Source organism: Myotis lucifugus, unplaced genomic scaffold (genome assembly GCF_000147115.1).
Source record: "Myotis lucifugus unplaced genomic scaffold, Myoluc2.0 scaffold_9, whole genome shotgun sequence".
NCBI lineage: Eukaryota > Metazoa > Chordata > Mammalia > Chiroptera > Vespertilionidae > Myotis > Myotis lucifugus.
This window is the reverse complement of record NW_005871057.1, coordinates 13,989,880-14,009,868: the sequence shown is the minus strand read 5'-3', so window position 1 is coordinate 14,009,868 and position 19,989 is coordinate 13,989,880. Positions and strand designations below refer to the sequence as shown.

At 39.7% G+C, this 19,989-nt stretch overlaps 1 pseudogene; it reads left to right on the top strand.

The window, feature by feature from the left end:
• Positions 1-875: 875 nt before the first annotated feature.
• Positions 876-2,345, top strand: LOC102422833 (annotated as a pseudogene).
• Positions 2,346-19,989: the final 17,644 nt, after the last annotated feature.

Sequence of the window (19,989 nt, the reverse complement as noted above, 5' to 3'; positions counted from 1 at the left end):
TAAGGGTCAGATTGACTGGTGCTCCAGGGGTGGGATATCTGGATAAAGAAGGTGAAGGAATTAGCTAAAGAACATATACTCATACCCCATGGACATAGACAATAGTTTGGTGAAGACCAAAGGAGGTGAAGGAGGTAGGCAAAGGGCAGATGCAATTATGTCAACATTAAACATTTAAATAAATAAATAAATAAATAAATAAATAAATAAATAAATAATACTAGATAGAAATATAATACTAAGTCATATTTGAGCTTCCTGACAACCAGAGGGGAAAAGTATAAGTAATTTAGTTGTCTACTAAATAAAGCATGGCAAAGTCATTTGAAAATACTATATATTTTATTCTGATTTCTAGGATTAACTTATCTCATAGATCATTATAATGTTTTTACATAATAATTGGACAATAAGTGAAAATATAATTCTTCAAAATACTTTAAAATATTTGTTAAAACTGGATATACACAAGAAGAAAAAAAAGAATCTAGATGTAGATCTTACATCCCTCATAAAATTAACTTAAATTACAGAACAAAATATAAAATGCAAAACTATAAAACTTCTCAAAGATAATATAGGAGAAAATCTAGATGATATTGGGTTTGGTGATGACTTTTTAGCTACAACACCAAAGTCATGATTCATGCAAGAAATGTTGATAAGCTGGACTTCATTAACAAAACACAATGTCAAGAGAATTAGAAGCCACACACTTGGAAAAAATATTTACAAAAGACCCATTTGTCTTTTAAAAAATCAACTGTCATTTAAAATATATAAAGAAGACTTCTACCCTGGATTCCTTGGTAGTCTGTCAGTGGGAGGTCCTTGTTCCCATTCCCTCGCATTTTTCAGCCCCGCGGAGCCCTACATGTCTCAGTTATGCATGAGTGCATCTCCATCCATGTTGGCCAGGCTGGTGTCCAGATCGGCAATGCCTGTTGGGAGCTCTACTGCCTGGAACACGGCATCCAGCCCGATGGCCAGATGCCAAGTGACAAGACCATTGGAGGGGGAGATGAACCCTTCAACATCTTCTTCAGTGAGACAGGCGCTGGCAAACATGTGCCCAGGGCAGTGTTTGTAGACCTGGAACCCACAGTCACTGATGAAGTTTGCAATGGTACCTATTGCCAGCTCTTCCACCCTGAGCAGCTCTGATCACAGGCAAGGAAGATGCTGCCAATAATTATGCCCGTGGACACTACACTATTGGCAAGGAGATCACTGCCCTCAGCTGGACCGAATTCGGAAACTGGCTGACCAGTGCACAGGCCTTCAGGGCTTCTTGGTTTTCCACAACTTTGGTGGGGGATCTGGTTCTGGGTTCACCGCCCTGCTGATGGAACGTCTCTCCGTCGATTATGGCAAGAAGTCCAAACTGGATTTCTCCATTTACCCAGCCCCCCAGGTCTCCACAGCTGTAGTTGAGCCCTATAACTCCATCCTCATCACCCACACCACCCTGGAGCACTCTGATTGTGCCTTCATGGTTGACAATGAGGCCATCTATGACATCTGTCATAGAAACCTCAATATTGAGCACCCAACCTACACTAACCTTACCCGCCTTATTAGCCAGATCGTGTCCTCCATCAATGTATCCCTCAGGTTTGATGGAGCCCTGAATGTTGATCTGACTGAATTCCAGACCAACCTGGTGCCCAATCCCCGCATCCACTTCCCTCTGGCCACATATGCCCCTGTCATCACTGCTGAGAAAGCCTATCATGAGCAGCTTACTGTAGCAGAAATCAGCAACGCATGCTTTGAGCCAGTCAACCAGATGGTGAAATGTGACCCTCGCCATGGTAAATTCATGGCTTGCTGCCTGTTGTACCGTGGTGACCTGGTCCCCAAAGATGTCAATGCTGCCATTGCCACCATCAAGACCAAGCACAGCATCCAGTTTGTGGACTGGTGCTCCACTGGCTTCAAAATTGGCATTAACTACCAGCCTCCCACTGTGGTCCCTGGTGGAGACCTGGCCAAAGTGCAGCGAGCTGTGTGCATGCTGAGCAACACCACAGCGATTGCTGAGGCCTGGGCTCGCCTGGACCACAAGTTTGACCTGATGTATGCCAAGCGTGCCTTTGTCCACTGGTATGTGGGTGAGGGCATGGAGGAAGGAGAGCTTTCTGAGGCCCGTGAGGCATGGCTGCCCTTGAGAAGGATTATGAGGAGGTTGGAGCAGATAGTATTGAGGGAGAGGATGAGGGTGAGGAGTACTAACCTGTCAGCTGCGATGTTACACTCCAGTGTCTTGGGATTGTCTTATTTCTGTTGTTCTGTGAAGTCTATTGTATCCTAAACTTTGCAATAAAGTTGTTTTCATTTTGAATATATATTTGTGTATATATATATATAACTTTTAAAATTCAACTATAGGAAAACAAACAATCTGATTATAAAATGGGCCTAATATATTAATGGACACCTCACCAAAGAAGATACATAGATGACAAATAAGCTCTACATCATTTGTCATCTGAGAAATGCAAATTTAAACAACGAGATACCACTACACACCCATGAGAATGACCAAAGTCCAAATTTGATCTTAGAAAAGAAGCCAAGAGGCAGCTGCAAAAATCCCGAACACTGACAACACCAAATGCTGGCGACAATGTGGGACATGAGAAGTCTCACTCATTGCTGGTGGGAATACAAAATGGTACTTTAGAAGATTGGTGTTTTGTTTTGTTTTATAAAACTAAATATACTCTTACCATTTGATCTAACAATAGCACTTCTTGGTATTTAATCAAAGTAGTTGAAAACATGCCCATGCAAAAACCTGCACACAGATTTTAATAGCAGCTTTATTCATAATGGCCCATACTTGGAAGCAACCAAGATGTCCCCCAGTAGCTGAAAGGATAAATAAACTGTGGCACATCCATGCAATAGTATATTATTCAGCACTAAAAAGAAATGATCTATTGAGCCATGAAAGGACATGGAGAAACCTTAAATGCATATTACTATGTGCAAGAAGCCATTCTGAAAAGGCTACATACTCTACAATTCTAACTATATGACATTCTGGAAAAGGCAAAACTAAGGAGAGAGTGAAAGCATTAGTGGTTGCTAGGGGTTGGGGTGATCTGAGGGGGAATGAATAGGCAGAGCAGAGAGGATTTTTTGAGCAGTGAAAATATTCTGTATGATACCATAATGATGGATTTATGTCATTGTACATTTGTCCAAACCCATAGAATGTACAACACCTAGAGTAAACCCTAATGTAAACTATGGGCTTTGGGTGACTATACTTCATCAGTGTAGGTCCAGCAATTGTAGAGATGTTGACAATGGAGGAGGCTGTGCATGTGCTGGAGAAGAAGCATATGGGAAATCTCTGCACCTTCCTGTCAATGTTAGTATGAAACTGGAACAGCTCTTAAAAAGCACACACACTCCCTGACTGGTTTGGCTCAGTGGATAGAGCATCAGCCTGTGGACTGAAGGGTCCCAGGTTCGATTCCGGTCAAGGGTATGTACCTTGGTTGCAGGCACATCCCCAGTAGGGGGTGTGCAGGAAGCAGCTGACCAATGTTTCTAATTCTCTATACTTCTCCCTTCCTCTCTGTAAAAAATCAATAAAATATATTAAAAACAAACAAACAGTAATTCAGAGAAAATTAGTTTAAAAAACAAAAGCGCATACACACACACACACACACACACACACACACACTGTTTTGGGAAGGCTACTACCAACAACAAAGAATCTTTGTAAAAATGAATTCCTCTTAAGTTACACATGTTCCAATTTTAACTTCAGGAAGATGAATGACATTGTTCAGCAATGTTATGTCCTGATTATTTTTCTTAACATAGGTCAGAGCTTGGAGAATATATAAGAGTAACTGGTTAGCTTGTCTCTTTAAATCATCCCTTGCTCAAGTCACTTTTGACAAGCCCTGATTATTTGCAGTCAATTTGTAGTGTAAGTTTCTGACAAGTGCCCAAAGCATAGATATCGATGCTGCTGATTAAAGAGCACTACAGTCATCTTACATACCAGATGTGCAGCTGGCAGAGTTTATAAAATCTTCTGGAATGTATGGAGCTCGTTTTGCATTCTCACCCAGATAGAAAGCCATATAATTTTCAGAAAACATAATGGTAAGATGTAGAAGGGTAGGGATGTATCTGTGTGTGGGCAGGAAGGGAGGACTTGGGAAGGAAGCAGGAAAGGGAGAGTATATTGGGACCTTCAAGTCTGCACAAATATTTGTATTAAACACTCATTAGATATCTCAAAGTTTCATACTTCAAAGTATGTAAGAGAAAATTATGCTCTAAAATACTACTTTTTAAATATTTGAAAGAATACAAAGTAGAAATTTACTGCTTTGACCAGAAAAGTATCACAGATTGATTCTGAAGTAATAGAATAGCTACTGTTTTAAAAACCTCATTTATTAGTAATAGGCAAACACATTTAATTGGTTTTGATACTTTAGCAAGAATAAAGACCTACCACTCATTGATTTTCTTTTCTTTTGTCCTTTTCAGCAATAAATGTTAGATCAAGTGTTTTAAAATTAGTGGAACTCCTGAACACACAAACAAAATTTCCTTTGCTTCCTCCTTCCTTTCTTCTTTCCTTAGTACCTACTACACTGGGCAAGATGCAGGGCAGATAATCTATTATACACAAAACCAGCTTATCGTTGACCTCTTTTATAGTGCTTACCTATTTGCATTATTAAAGTTTTGTCCTAGCCTACTAGCTTAGCAAAGGAAAACATAGGAGATTTGGGTATTCTTTTCATGGCAACAAAATCAATAGGCATGGCTGGGCCCTCCCCCATCATAATCTCTTCCATTCCAACCAGGTATTCCTATACTTTCACTATGTATTGCAGGCCTCATTAATGCTCTTTGTTATTCTAGTTTCTGAGCCTTCTCTCCTCCTATGGCCCTCTCTCTTAGGCTAGCCCTCAAACTGCTGAGAAAATTGGCAGTCTTAAAGTGCAAACTCTGGGAAGATTATTTTATTTATTGTTGTATTTAAACTAAATAAAACGGAAACAGCCTCATAGATACATGAAACAACCTGGTAGTTACCAGATGTGGGTAGAGTTGGGGGTAAGCAAGCAAAATTAGTAAAGGTGAGTAAAATGTTGAAATTTCCAGTTATAAAATAAACTAGAGGCCCGGTGCACAAAAATTTGTGCACTCGGGGGGGAAGGGGGGGTCCCTCAGCCCGGCCTGTGCCCTCTCGCAGTCTAGGACCCCTCGGGAGATAACGACCTGCTGGCTTAGGCCTGCTCCTGGGTGGCAGAGGGCAGGCCCAATCCCTAGGTGCAGCCCCTGGTCGGGCTCAGAGCAGGGCTGATTGGGGAGTTGGGGCGCCGCCCCCTGTCATGCACAGAGCAGGGCGGATTGGAAGGTTGTGATGCCACCCTCAGTCACGCTCAGGGTAGGGCTGATTGGGGGGTTGGGGCACCACCTCCTATCACACTCAAGGCAGGGTCGATGGGGAGGTTGCGGAGCCACCCCCTGTGATGCACAGAGCAGGGCCAATCAGGGGGTTGGGGCGCTGCCCCCTGTCACTCACAGAGCAGGGCCAATCAGGGGGTTGGGGCACTGCCCCCCCCCCGTCATGCACAGAGCAGGGCCCATCAGGGGGTTGGGGAACTCCCCCCTGTCACGCACAGAATAGGGCTGATAGGGGAGTTAGGGCACCGCCCCCTGTCACACACACAGCAGGGCGGATCAGGGGGTTGGGGCGCCACCACTGTCACACTCAGGGCAGGGCCGATGGGGAGGTTATGGCTCTACCCCGTCACACACACAGCAGGGCCCGTGGGGGGGGGGGTTGGGGCGCCACCCCCTGTCACACACAGAGCCACAGGGCGATCAGGGGGTTTGGGCGCTGCACCCTGTCATGCTGATCTGGTGCCAGGAGGCCTCACGGCTCCGCTGATCCCGGTGCTGGGAGGCATATTACCCTTTTACTATATAGGATAGAGGCCTGGGGGCCGGCTGGTTTGCCCTGAAGGGTGTCCTGGATCAGGGTGGGGGTCCCCACTGGGGTGCCTGGCCAGCCTGGATGAGGGGCTGAGGGCTGTTTGCAGCTGGTCACACACCCTTCAGGGTGGGGGTCCCCACTGGGGTGCCTGGCCAGTCTGGGTGAGGGGCTGAGGGCTGCTTTCAGGCTGGCGGTTGTTGACTGGAGCTCCCAACCACTCCTTTTTTTTTTTTTTTTTTTTTCTTCTGGGCCAGCTTTAGCTCTGGCTCTAGCTCTGAGGCTTCCGCTGCTGGTTTGTTTGCCGTTCTATAATCGAACCAATGTATAACTTCAGCTCTGAGATCCCAGCCGGCTATATTTGTTAGAATGTTTCAAACTGCCAGCTCAGAGGCCGGCAAGTCAGGCGAGGAACGTTGGAGTCTGCAGTCACTGGAGCAAGGAAGCCTCCCTGCTCGCTTCAGTGCCTGGCTGCCGGCCGCCATCTTGGCTGACAGTTAATTTGCATAAGGATATGCTGATTAGCCAATCAGAAGGGTAGCGGTCGTATGCCAATTACCATGTTTCTCTTTTATTAGTGTAGATAAGTCACGGGGATGTTCAGTATAAAAATATAGGCAACAATATTGTGATAATTTTGTATAATGACAGATGGTAACTAGACTTACTGTGGAGATAATTTTGTAATGCATATAAATATCAAAACACTATGATGTACACCTGCTACTAATAGGATATTTTATACAATATATATATATATATATATATATATATATATATATATATGTCATAAGTTTCCTAACTGTTGACTTAACACACAAAGGCAGAATTCTGATTACACATCTCAACAGTTCACTACCACCCATCTTTCCCACAAAACATTCCAGGCTCACAGCAAAGGCAGTCTCTTTTTTTCCCCCTCTATCTCAGCAAGGCTGAAATACATATATCATTGTTCCTGATTCTTGCTCTGAAACCCCAAAGCCATCCTATAAATGTGTGACCTATGCCATTACCTCAGACATTTCTAGGACCTATTTTCTGCCACCTTCTATGCAAGGCCACCTATGCTTATTATTTGCAGAGTCAAATTATGTACATTTTCCCTGCTTAAGGCATCATCAAATTTTACATAATAACTAAACTCCCACACAAGTTTCAGAAGAAGAAGCTAGTGCCTCTCAATCAAGGACTTTATACCTAATGAGGTGGAAGTATTTGTGAATGCCTGAAATCATAACATGATTATCTTCAACAAGAAACTTGGTTTGTTTGGAAAAATGCTTTTAAAAAAAGTTCTTGAGGAAAAATTTTATTAGTAGTAATTACAAACTAATTCAAAACACTTTCCCATTGAGGAGCGGTACTATTGAGTGCCTCATGGGGATAAGGATGAAAATCGGGGACCAGACCCAAGAGAGCAAGTATAGCACCAGCAGATTATATGCACGCCATGAAGGTGAACTGAGCAGTCGTACGGCCCTGGCAGAGATGAAAACCTCGCTTTGAAACACTTCAAATTCTGAAATCAGATTAAAGAGACTGTAGATTTCTAGAGTCAGACATGTGGCAGATAGAAAAGCCTATCGTCTGTGGAGAAAGAGAACATTCTTGGTTTGTAATTATTTTTTAAATATCATGCCCAGGCCTCAAAGTAAATCAACCAACCACAAAGGGATTGGACAGCAAGTGCCAGAATGAAAAGAGGGACTTAAGGCTTTTGCAGTTGTAAGACGCAGATTGTAAATATAAATTGCTATGTTAAAGGAGATAAATAGGATTAGTGAGACTTTAAGGAGAGAATTGAAAGCTAAAGAAAATATATTTTAAAATAAAATTATAGAAATTTTAAAATGTAATAATTAAAATGAGGAATTCTGGAGATGGGCTTAGCAGTTGATTAGGCCTATATGAAAAGGGAAATTAGTGAGCTGGAACAGAAGCTAAAAGAAAATATCCAGAATGAATCTCAATAAGAAAACTATAGCAAATATAGATTTTAGAAGGAAAAAAACAGAACCAAATGATTTAGGACAAAAGTGATAACAGTTCAGTGGAAAGTTTGGTCTTTGCAATAAATGGTACTAACCCCCACTATACATAAGACTCAATTCCAGAAAGACAGCAAAAGTAAATAGCTATGGTAAAATAATAATCCATTTTAAAGGAAAATATAAAGTATATCTTATAAACTTGAGGCAGTCATAAATTTCTTAAACAGTAAATAAAAAATCTCAGTATAAAGAAAAATCAATGGAAAAAATATCCTCAGGTGAGTATTAACAACAAACAAACAAGGAAAATAGTCAATGCAATCTTAAATAACAATGATGATGAACTTATTGAAACTGTTAAAAGACAAAATGAGGCACATTAAAGTTTTAAGAGTTTATTTAAGCAAAATTGATTTGAATTGGTCATCATCTAACCTAGGAAATAGAAAGGAGCTTTGAGGAGCTGTACGAAATGACAGGCTTTTAAAGGCAGAAGGGAGCAAGAACAAGGACGTTATATCAGGTAAAAACGTGGGCTGGTTATTGCAAGGTTATTTTCTTTTAATGGGATGGCAGGGCTCTATGGGGCAGGTCACCTAACTACTGCTGATCAGGCAATCTATTTCTGAGAGAGCCAAAATTGTGATTAAGTGAAGTCTTGGTTTAGTGTGGATTTTAGCACAAGCAACTCCATTTTGGGTCTGTTGTCTTGTTTTTAACACCCCCCCCCATGTTTGATAAGACTTTACACTCACTGAGATAAGTTATAAAGTATTTAAGGCATACAGAGAACAAACTGGTGATTGCCAGAAGAAAGGTGGGGTTGGGAGACTAGGTTAAAAAGGTAAAGAGATTAAGAAGTACAAATTGGTAGTTACAAAATAGTCATGAGATATAAAGCACAACATAGATAATATAGTCAATAATAATAATGTAACAACCATGTATGGGGCTGGTGAGTACAAGATTTATCAGGGGGATCACTTTGTAAAGTATATGATTGTCTAACCACTATGCTGTACACCTGAAACTAATACACAATAAGATTGAATGTAAACTCTTATTGAAAAATAGCATTTAACTTTTAAAAATTAAGGCATAAGTGCAACTTTCAGCTACTACTCTGAACCTATCTCTGTGTGGCATTCACAGGTCACTAAGTTGAGGTTCACGTTCTTTAAGTTGGTCCTTCTCTTTGTTGTTGTCCTAGGAAGATCATTTGCTTGGTCCTTAGCAGCTGCAAAGATGAATTTAAAGCTTTTGAGAGAATATAGCACACCAAATAGTATGATGAGGCATACTGCATTTTTTAAAAGAGTTTATTTGAGCAAAACACAATTTGAATAGTGCAGTATCTAACATAACATAGAAAGAAGCTCCCAGGAGCTGTACAAAATGAAAGACCTTAGTACGCTAAGGGGAGCCAAAACAAGGAACTTTTCCCAGGCAAAAATGTGGGTTGGTTATTGCACGGTTACGTTTCTTTAGGAGATGGCAAGGGTCTATCAGGTGGCTTACCTAACTAGCTCTCTGCTGGTTCCAGTTTGCACGTTACGCTTAGGATTCCATTTCTGGGAGAGCCAACACTGTATGTAATTAAGTACTGGTTTGGCGACATGGTGCTTAACGTAAGTGACTCCACTTTGGGCCTGTTGTCTTGTTTTTAACAAGACTTATAAAGTTATATTAATACAGTGTGATATTGTTACAAAAAAAATAAACTGATCAAAGGAAAAACACACACAAATAATCCAGAAGCAGAAGCACACATACATGGACACCTGGTTTATTACACCTTATTACAAGGTTAACATTACATATCTCTTTTCAATAAGGTTGCTGGAGGATTTAGTTACCTGTCTTTTTAAACAAACTAGCACTTATAGCATTCACAAAAAAATTATTTCAGGTGTATTTAGATTTCTAAAAGTGAAAGGCTAAATAATGCTTCTAGAAAAAGAGACAAGACAATGCTGTAAAGCCTTGGAGGGAAAATTACTTGAATAGGATACTAATAAGTGTTATACAAAGTGCCGAGATCTGAGAAAACCTCAGTATAACTTGCGGATTCCAAAGAAATGACCCGGAGGATTGGCTGTGAAAGACATGGGTTTATTAGGACTTAGGTGTACACTGGTGGTGACCGGCCAGTGAAGTTTTCCACAACACAGGTTTTCCCAGCACAGAGTTATATAGAGTACAGAAAACAAGGCAAACAGGGGAGCGGGAAGTGCGCACGCACAAGCTGTGTGAGATCAAAACACTAGTTTTGTCTCTGCATTGTTTACAGACCAGGCTCACATCTAGATGCAGTGTTTGCTTGGCCGTACCATGTAGCTGGCCAGCCTCCCAAGGTCTCACAGCCTGCTTGCAGATGGCCTTCATCATGTTCCCCCAGGGTGGGAGAGGGAGTTGGAGCTTGGGAAGGGGCCCACGTTCTCACATACCACACAATAAGAAATATATACTTGGTCTTACATGGTTTCCTGGCACATAGCTCCCAAAACCCTTGTGATTTCCTAAGTGATTAGAGCAATAAGGACATCTTCTGCTACATTCGTTTTTTTGCCCTTAGTCCCTGAAATGGCTTCAGAGACCTCAAGGTGAAAGAAGCATCTTTTGTTATTCATAACAAGTCTCTTTCAACCACACTTGATTTTATGTTTTTGAGGTGACTTTTGGAAAACTCTAAGGATGGGAGAGTGGTTGCCAAAGGAACCAAAGATGATTAGAGTGTTGGAACTTTCAGTCCATTCCCCCACCCCCCAAGATGCTCAACCCCTGAGCCACACTGGCCAGGGTCAACGTATAATTTTTAAAATCTGTTCCTAGCAGTGTAGCCCCCATCCCTACTCCTCTGTCCTCCCTGAGTTCTGTGAGCCATCTAATGTGCTTAATATGTTCTGTTTCTCTTATATTAGACAGAAATAGGGCTTGGTTGGGGTTTGGGGGTAAGTATAGTCAAGTTAAATCTAACTCTTGCCAATCTATCCTTGCACCTGTGGAGTAAATGTTACTGGAAGAAAACACACACACACACACACACTCACACACACACACTCACACACACACACACAGCTTAGTCATGCTTGAAATTCATCACTTCAATTGCCCCTAATGTGGGAGCATTTCTGATTTATAGTAGTTAAATTATAATTTATTTAAATAATCCCTTATTGTCAGACTGTAAATTGTTTCCAATGTTTTACCTATAGAAAGATTGCTGTTATAGATTATCCTTATTATATTATCCTTATTATATTTATAGCTAAATATTTGCCATGGCTATAATGATTTCCTTTGACTAATTTGTTTTCTAGAAGTGGAAATCTGATTCCAATTACAAAAGAGTGACTTACATAAGACCAACATGTCTTCTGTTACAGTTATTACAACTCAGCAAGATATAAAGCACAACTTGTTTGAAAGCACTGGAATACAAGCAAAGTAGTTATGGACAGAAGGAACTCATGCAGCATTATAAGAATGAAAGAGCATAAGGCAAGTTACACATTTAGTTGGCTTTTCTCCCGAGAGTACCTTAGAAATTTCCTGCTATATGAGGTAAGAGAACCCAGGCAAAAAACAAGAGTCTTACCAGACTTAGGAGACAGAAGATAATGTTTGAGTATTGCAGAAAGGGTACCAATTGAGTGGCCATATCCCAAAGAAGGAAGGCTTCAGAATCTCCTACTGATTTTCCTTAAGATACTAAGGATTCCTAATTATACATGTAAGTAAACCAATGGAAAGCAACAATAGGAAAGAGATTAAAGTTCAAGTTCCACCAAATCAAAAGGATTCACTAAATGACTAGGGCATTTCACTCAATTCCCAGAAGAGCTGTAAGAGAATAAGGACAAACTAGAAACAGAAAAGTCTTTTTAAAAAACACAAACACAAACACAAACAAATAAAAACTGATGTGAACTCATGAAAAGATTAAGGTAATCTGATATTCTGTTTTCCACAAAAAAAAATTTGTAATCTATCTTTTTTGGAAGTTGATTACATTAGCCATATATTATACATTTTTAAAAAATCTCCCATATCCAGTATCAAATAAAAAAGAAATACAGGACTAATTAAACAAAATCAGGGGGAAAACAGAAAATTGAAATAGATTCTTTGGTGAATCAAATATTGGAATTAGAAAATTTTAAACAACACAATTGATATATCCTTCAAGAAAATAGAGGAAAATGGAAAACTTTAGTAGATATCTAGAATACACACACACACACACACACACACACACACTGTCAAATGGAAACTCTACAGGTAAAGAATATAAAGACTATAATAAATAATTTACTAGAGTAGTTTATTAGCAGATTAGAAATAGCAAAAAATAAAATAAAATAAAATAGTAAATCAGGTCATATAGCAATATCCAGAGCAATGCATGGGGAGAAAACACATTCAGAAAAAAAGCAGAGACAAGGAAAATAGAGAGGAAATATTTAACACTAGAGGCCCGGTGCACAGATTCATGCACCAGTGGGGTCCCTCAGCCTGGCATGAGCCCTCTCACAATCCTGGACCCCTTGCAGGATGTTGGACTGCCGGTTTCGGCCCTGTGGGGATCGGGCCAAAACCGGCAGTCCAACATCCCCTGAAGGATGTAGTAGTGCCCAAAGCAGCAGCCAGGTGGGGAGAAGCCCAAGCCCGGGCTGGGCTCCACACTGCTCCTGCTCATCACGGCCCCACTACGCCTGCCACCACTGCCACTTGGTAGCACTGCCATAGATGCAGCTGTGCTTGCCAGCTGTGAACCCAGCATCTGGCGAACCCAGCATCTGGCGCCCGTCGGTCAGTGTGAGAGCGCACTGACCACCAGGGGGCAGCTCCTACGTTGAGTGTCTGCCCCCTGGTGGTCAGTGCGTGTCATAGCGACAGCTCGACCAGTCGTTTGGTCTTTCGGTTGCTTAGGCTTTTATGTATATAGATATGTTCAATTAAAGAAGCAAACATTGAAGAAATGGTGGCTAAGAATTTCCTAGATATGAATAGATATCAAGCTACAGATTTGAGAAGGTCTACAAACATCACATCTATAATAATAAAAGCATAATATGCTAATTAGACCAGATATCCTTCCAGACGTCCTTCCTTCTGGACAAAGCTGCAGTGGGCAAGGGCCGCGGCAGAGGTGGCAAAGGCCCCCGGCCGTGGTGGCAGCAGGCGGGGGCTGGGGCCAAGGCCCTTGCACGCATTTTGTGCATTGGGCCTCTAGTAGTATAAATAAAAAGAAAACTATGTTTAAAGACATCATGGTGAAACTATTGAAAGCAAAGAGAGTGTAAAATCTTAAAAGGCAATGGGGGGAGAAAAAGAAAAGTTGAATAAGTGCAATTGCAGGGTCAATTTATGACTTTTTAAAGATTTCTCCAGAAATTCTGCACCTTTTCCCTACATCTTTGAAAATACTGTCACAAATCTTGTTGGGACTTTATCATTCTTAGTAGTAGAATCTTTAAACCTCTTTAGTATTTATTCTGTGTGGTTTCTGTCTGATGAATAAAGCTGTTGGAAGTTGTGGAGAGATTCAGCCTTTCTGAAGCTTCTCATGGACTTGGGGCTTTTTAAAAATTAAAGATCACCTTATAATTTAGATATTACTAAGTTAGTGTCCCATGCGTACTTAAGCCAAATTATGACTATATCCACATAAAGTTGATTTTATAGGTTTCCACATTCACTTTTTTAATTTCAAAGAACAAAACTGCAGGAACTCTTAATGTTTGCATTACTTATATACTGTGCTGTTGTTTTTTTTAATTAAAGTTATACTCATTCATATCATGGTCTATACATTATAGTTCATTTTCTAGGAAATTGTTAAATTATTGCAGCTTTTGGTTTCATACCATGCCTTCAGGTGTCCTTGAAAAAAAGTGCTTTCATCTCTATGGATTCAAATGCCCTTCTTTGGCTCTGTGGGTAGCAATTATGGTGTCCTGTATCAGCTGGTGTCTTTTTTTTTTATTTATTTTTATTTTTTTATTTTTTTTATTTTTGCTAAAAGTATTATAAAGGGTATTACATAAGTGTCCTTTCCCCCCCCCCACCCTTGACAAACCCCTGCCCTCCCTTACCCCCCAGTGTCTTATGTCCATTAGTTATGCTTATATAGATGCATACAAGTCCTTCGGTTGATCTCTTACTCCCCTCCCTCCTGTCCCCCAACCCTCCCTGGCCTTCCCACTGCAGTTTGACAATCAGTTTGAGGCAGCTCTGCCTCTGTATCTATTGTTGTTCAAAAGTTTGTAATGGTCTTTATTAAGCTGATGTCTTTATATAGGGATCCCTATGAAGCTGAGATGTAGTGATTTTACCCTGATGACTTAGGTCTGGCCTCATTCCAAGCCTTACCTGGTGGAGACTTTGTCCTGTATTAGTATTCAGCATAGAGCAAAGCATTTCTCATAAAACAGTCCCACAGAATGAAAATGACCCAGTGTTGCAAGCCTCATTGCAAAGTGGAAATACCTTCTGGACCAGGCCTGAGGCTCAGTGCCATGCTCACTACTTTCCCTTATAAGAAATTTCCTAAGATATAGACTAGGCTCATTTTGAAAATATAAAACTCTATTAAATATATACAATAAACGGAAAAGACAGGGTACAAAATGTTATGTGCACACATTAGAATTATAAACAGAAAGACTAATAAAAGCAAATGAAGAAAGCCTGGAAGGAATTCCACCAAAATAATAATACTGGTAGTTTGAATACTGAAATAACAGATAATTATTTTTCTTTTCATCATTTTACATATTTTCTAGGTTGTAGTTATATTACCTTTATAATTAAACAATAAATTTTCTTCAAAATATATGTTAAAACAACTCTGATAAACATTTTGACAACTTACTTTTATAACCTCCATTTTTTAGCAATAGACCTGGGATTATAACACTGGAAAGTCATAATTAAGATTATAACATTAATAATCCAAATGAAATTTCTGTCGTTATGTTTTGCTTATTTTGTAATACACTTCTTTTTAGCACCTGTACAATTCCAACCTCTTAATTACATTTTGCATGACTGTCAGACAAAGTCATGGCAAGCAGGTTTTTGTATATGCATTTTTCTTAAGCTTGACTTATTATAGCAATCCAAATGTACTTGGAACACTGCATTTAACCAACCAGGAAGGCATAGTGATTTAACTCCAAGTCATCAAGGAATGGAATTTTCAACTTATTTTTTTTTTCAGAGGGAAGGGAGAGGCAGAGAGAGATAGAGAGATAGAGACATCAATGATGAGAGAGAACTGATCAGCTGCCTTCTGCACGCCCCACACTGGGGATCAAGCCTGCAACCCAGACATATGCCCTGACCGGAATCAAACCGTGACCTTCTGGTTCATAGGTTGATGCTCAACCCCTGAGCCATGCTGGCCAGGCTTCAAGTTATCTTTTTTAATCTTCCTGTTGCCTTAATCACCAAAAATAAGATTAATTTATCAAAAATATGTGAAGATCTCATGCATTCTCTAGCTAATCCTGTAGACTACAAATGGGAAAATACGAAAATTGAAAACCAATATGAAATATTATTTCTTGCAAATATCTTATTTGGCAACAAAATAGATGTAAAAATAGGATCAACGACTTTTATATGCATTTAATCTTTGTTTTTCCCCAATGATATTTTGATATTAACTTTATGTAGTTTGAATTAATGTAGAAAATATCCACAGCACTTTAAGTTAGACTAACTTTTATCTTTACCTGCATTACTGGAAAATATACTCCAGTTATCTTTAAGTTAAAATAATTTTTTTTTGAAATAAATTGCACATAATGTTCCTTTCTTAAAGATGCTAAGATCAGGAACTGTAAAAATAGCTCCCATTGAGACAGGGCAACTATACAGGTAACTGTCTTCCCATGGCAAGGTCTGGAGAATATTTGTTTGCCCTTTTGACAAGTTTATACCAATTTTCAAGTTTACTTTGAGCCCTACGGTATACGTTAAAATCAAGTCTTTTCTGACCTGGGATGAGTATGCAAGCGAACATCCTATTTTGGGCCATTATTTGCTCACTAAGTACAATTGAGCAAGTGATGCCAAACTGAGTGAAAAATTTTGTATGACTCCAAACTAACTTTATGCCTTGGAAGGGAATGTGGCCTAACTTATGCTTCTCTGGGTTTTTGTAATCATGTCCTACTTCACAGAATCATAGATAAGCAGTCAGAAGAAAATTCTAATCCAGGCATTTTAGGGTTGAACTTAATTTTCAAAAATCAATCGTATGTAGTAGCCAAATACATAAAAGGATATAAGCAGACCTCCTGCATTGATTAAGAGACTGTTGGGCTGTGCCTACAATTCACTGGTTCCATCCCTTCTTTCTCTGTGGCAGCTGTTGAGTATTTCAGCAGAACAGAAGAGGTCCTCGGAACAGATTGCAAACCACAAATCTAAGTCTAATCTCATATTATAGACAAGTCAACAAAGCTACTTGTCAAGGTTACAGAACACAAAGCCTTATACACATGTGGTCTCAAAATATAGTAGAGGTTATATTAAACAGTGGGAGAGGCAGACCTACAAATTTGGAGCATTTTCCCCATCAAAATTATGGTTGTTGTTTAATGTTCATTTGTTTTTTATCTGAAAGTTTTTCATTTTCTTGTGTTTAAAGCAAAATGTAAAAGGAGAAAGGTTATTATTATAAAAATCAGCCCCCAAGAGCCTATGGGTAGATTGAGAAACTTAACAAACAGTTTGGAAGAGATGTCATCATGTTATTTTAAGGGATCTACAAAAATTCTATCTAAGTACCATCGCTACACAGATCTGGTGGTACCCTGGCTGCCACTGGAACCATGAATGCTTCTTTATGTACAAAGAGGCATTCACACAGTAATAATTTCCCCAGAATAAGAGCTCTGGCCAGCTCCAGATTGGGTTGAAGTCATGCTGGATCTCCAGAGGAGAGGAAATATAATGTAGATTATACGTTAGCTCTAAAATGTAACAAATCAGAAGACATAGAAAGCTCTAGGACTCCTAGTTATTTTTGATTGCTTAAAAATTACAGTGTGTTGTGGCATACATTTTTACTTTATATTTGTTAAAATATGATTTAATTAGACCTCCAATGCATTGTATCAGAAGAAGGCACTTACCCGCCCTAGACTTCAGCTGCCCCACTACTCAGGAGTTATTACATAAGCATTTAGTAGTAATATAAAATAAGCTATCATTGTATCAAAATTATGCTTATTAGAATAATCATTTAAAATCTGTAAAGAATGCAATGAGACTTTTGCCGGTCTTCACAATTTCTTCTAAAGTCTGAAAGCTGAGACAATGAGGGACAAGGTTTGTTGTTTATCTGAAGAGAAGCAACAGATTCATCCCCAAGTGGCTAAACTTGTCCAGCAGTCAATACCTGGATCCCCAATAGCCAATGTAAAAGGTTAGAGATTTGCTAGAGAACAAAGTCAGTGAAAGAATTTAGTGAGTACATATATAAGACTATACAACTTCTTCTCTCCAGTCAGGTAAGGACATCTCCCAATAATCACCCAGATTTGGTATATCTGTCAAAAGGGGATATTGACATTTCCTTAATACATTCCCAATTCCTTGCTAAATGCTTGTTAACTGCAAAAACAGATAGTTCTGCCCATGCTGGTATAGACAGAACAGATGCCTCCAGCATGGCGTGTGTTCCCTAGAGTTTGCAGAGGCAGAGAATGATGCTTGTCCCTTGCATGAAGAATTCCGAATGCAGGCCCTTGCCTAGAGCAAGACCCATTTGCAAAGTAAGAATAAAGGATGCAATAGATTGGCCTCACTCCTTGAGCATGTCAGGAGACTAGGTGGTATGCATCTTCACATGGACTGCCTGGATACACAGAAAAGCAGCCAAGCTTGAATATTTTTGAAAGTTCCCCGGTGCTTGCCAAGAGGAAAGAAATGTACCATTTTGCTTTTCTGTTAGAAGTGGAAGGCGAGTTGTAAGAAGTCATCCAAAGGGTCCATTACCTATGCCATGGAATGATGTAGCACAGATGCCTGGTAAAGGAGTAGAGCCTTTGCTACTTTACTTTGCACACCTGCCTAGCTCATGACCACAGAATAGTTAGAAGCAGAGTGAGGAGGAAGTGGACGAAAGTCATATTTGCAGACAGTAGGAAGAGGAAAAAATAAAGTGCTCACTTCACCTACTTAAGATAGACTGTTTAGTACACAACTTATATTTTCTAAACTTTTATATTAGACAATTGAAACTCAGAAACAGGATTGACCAAAAGCACAGACAGAGTCAGGAGGCTTAGGACTACAAAATGAATTATTTGAGGGAATGCCACCTTCCTTCCCTTTAAATTGAGCAGAATGCATATATTTCCTTTTACCTTTCTCTTTGGCATTTTCAACTTACATTCTAGAAAAATCAGACTGAAAAAAATGAGAGTGAGTGCCTTGGCACTATCTGAGTAAAGGCAGATAAGATGCTTCACCTTTCTAAGTCTTTTTTTCCTCATCTATAAAATGCAAAGATTGAATCAACTTAGCTTTAAATTCTTTTTAGATTTTATAAAAATATAATCATAGTTCAATAAAAAAGGGAGGAGAGGAGAAAAGAAGGTATGCAAGAATGGGCAAGATTCTGTATTAGTTGCATATTTTATACCTTAAATTTGCTCTTTTTTTCCCCCAGAGGAGTGAAATAATTAAATTGTAACCTTAAAAATGTCTTTATTTTCATATTCTCTCCCTCCTCTTTTGCACCACTACTTTTAGAAATATTGCTAAGATGATTTCACAATAAAAAAAGAAAATATGATTTTAGAAGATGGAAGCATTCAGTTGTGGACAATAAAGGAAATTTTGCAGCCCCTGAAAGCTTCCCCATAACTGGATTCCCAGAAGAAATGTTAGTATGGAGGGGTATTCTGTTTTATTTTGGTTGTTGTGTTATATAAACACATAATGGGAATGAGACTGGGGATTGTAACTTCAGATGGGTTTGTGGCTGCAGCTTTCAATCCTGTCACAATAGGTGTCATGAAGATGAATACAGTTGGTGCCATCTTCTGTTTTCATTATCATCCAAGGGGCTGGGATCGGAAAGGATTCATTCTGTGCCATTGTCATTTCTCATTACTATCTTTGTCATGAGAGTGAATTATAACAGCCCTCCTATGCCAGCTATGGCTTTGCTTTCATTACAGACTTTCATTCTTGGGATGAAGATGGTAATAAGAATGGAATGTCGTGTAAAAACAGAGCTCACTTTCATGACACTTGGAAATTGGTGATGAAAATGGAAAATGGCAGAAAATAATTAATTCTTTTTTTATGGCAAAAATTGTCCTGCAAACAGCATTGTGCACCAAAGGTACCCTTCCCTGTGGCAATGACAAAGCAATAAAAAGACAAACAATGAAGAGCTGCTGGAGCAAATGAGGGATTGTGAGGCATCCATCTTGCTTGGTGCATTGGAAACATACCTCCTAATCCTGAATAATGTAACATCCATTTAGCTCCAAAAGTAATGTGATAGGCAATTAGGAGCTTCTCTGTTCTCCCTTCAGCGATGTGAGCATCTCTATTACATCTTGCCAGAAAGGCACTACCAAATCTGTAGAAGCCATTAGAATTTTTATATAGAATACCTTACACACACACACACACATACACACACAGAGAGAGACACACACTCCACACACAGATACATACCCCCACACTCATACGCATGCATATACATGTCTCTATGTACATATCCTATAAAATAAAAGCATAGTATGCAAATTGTCCCTTTGACTTGGAGTTGTTTGGGAGTTCAACCAGGGGGTGGGGCTGGCCAGGGGAAGGGAGAGAGGCCCCAGCCAGCAGCTGGAAGCCGCTAGGAACCCTACCAGTGCATGAGTTTCGTGCACCGGGTCTCTAGTATATGTACTATTCTAGAAAAGTATTTAGCTGACTCAATAGTGGTATTGAAAGGAAGGAGTTTAACTTTCTATTGTATACGTTATT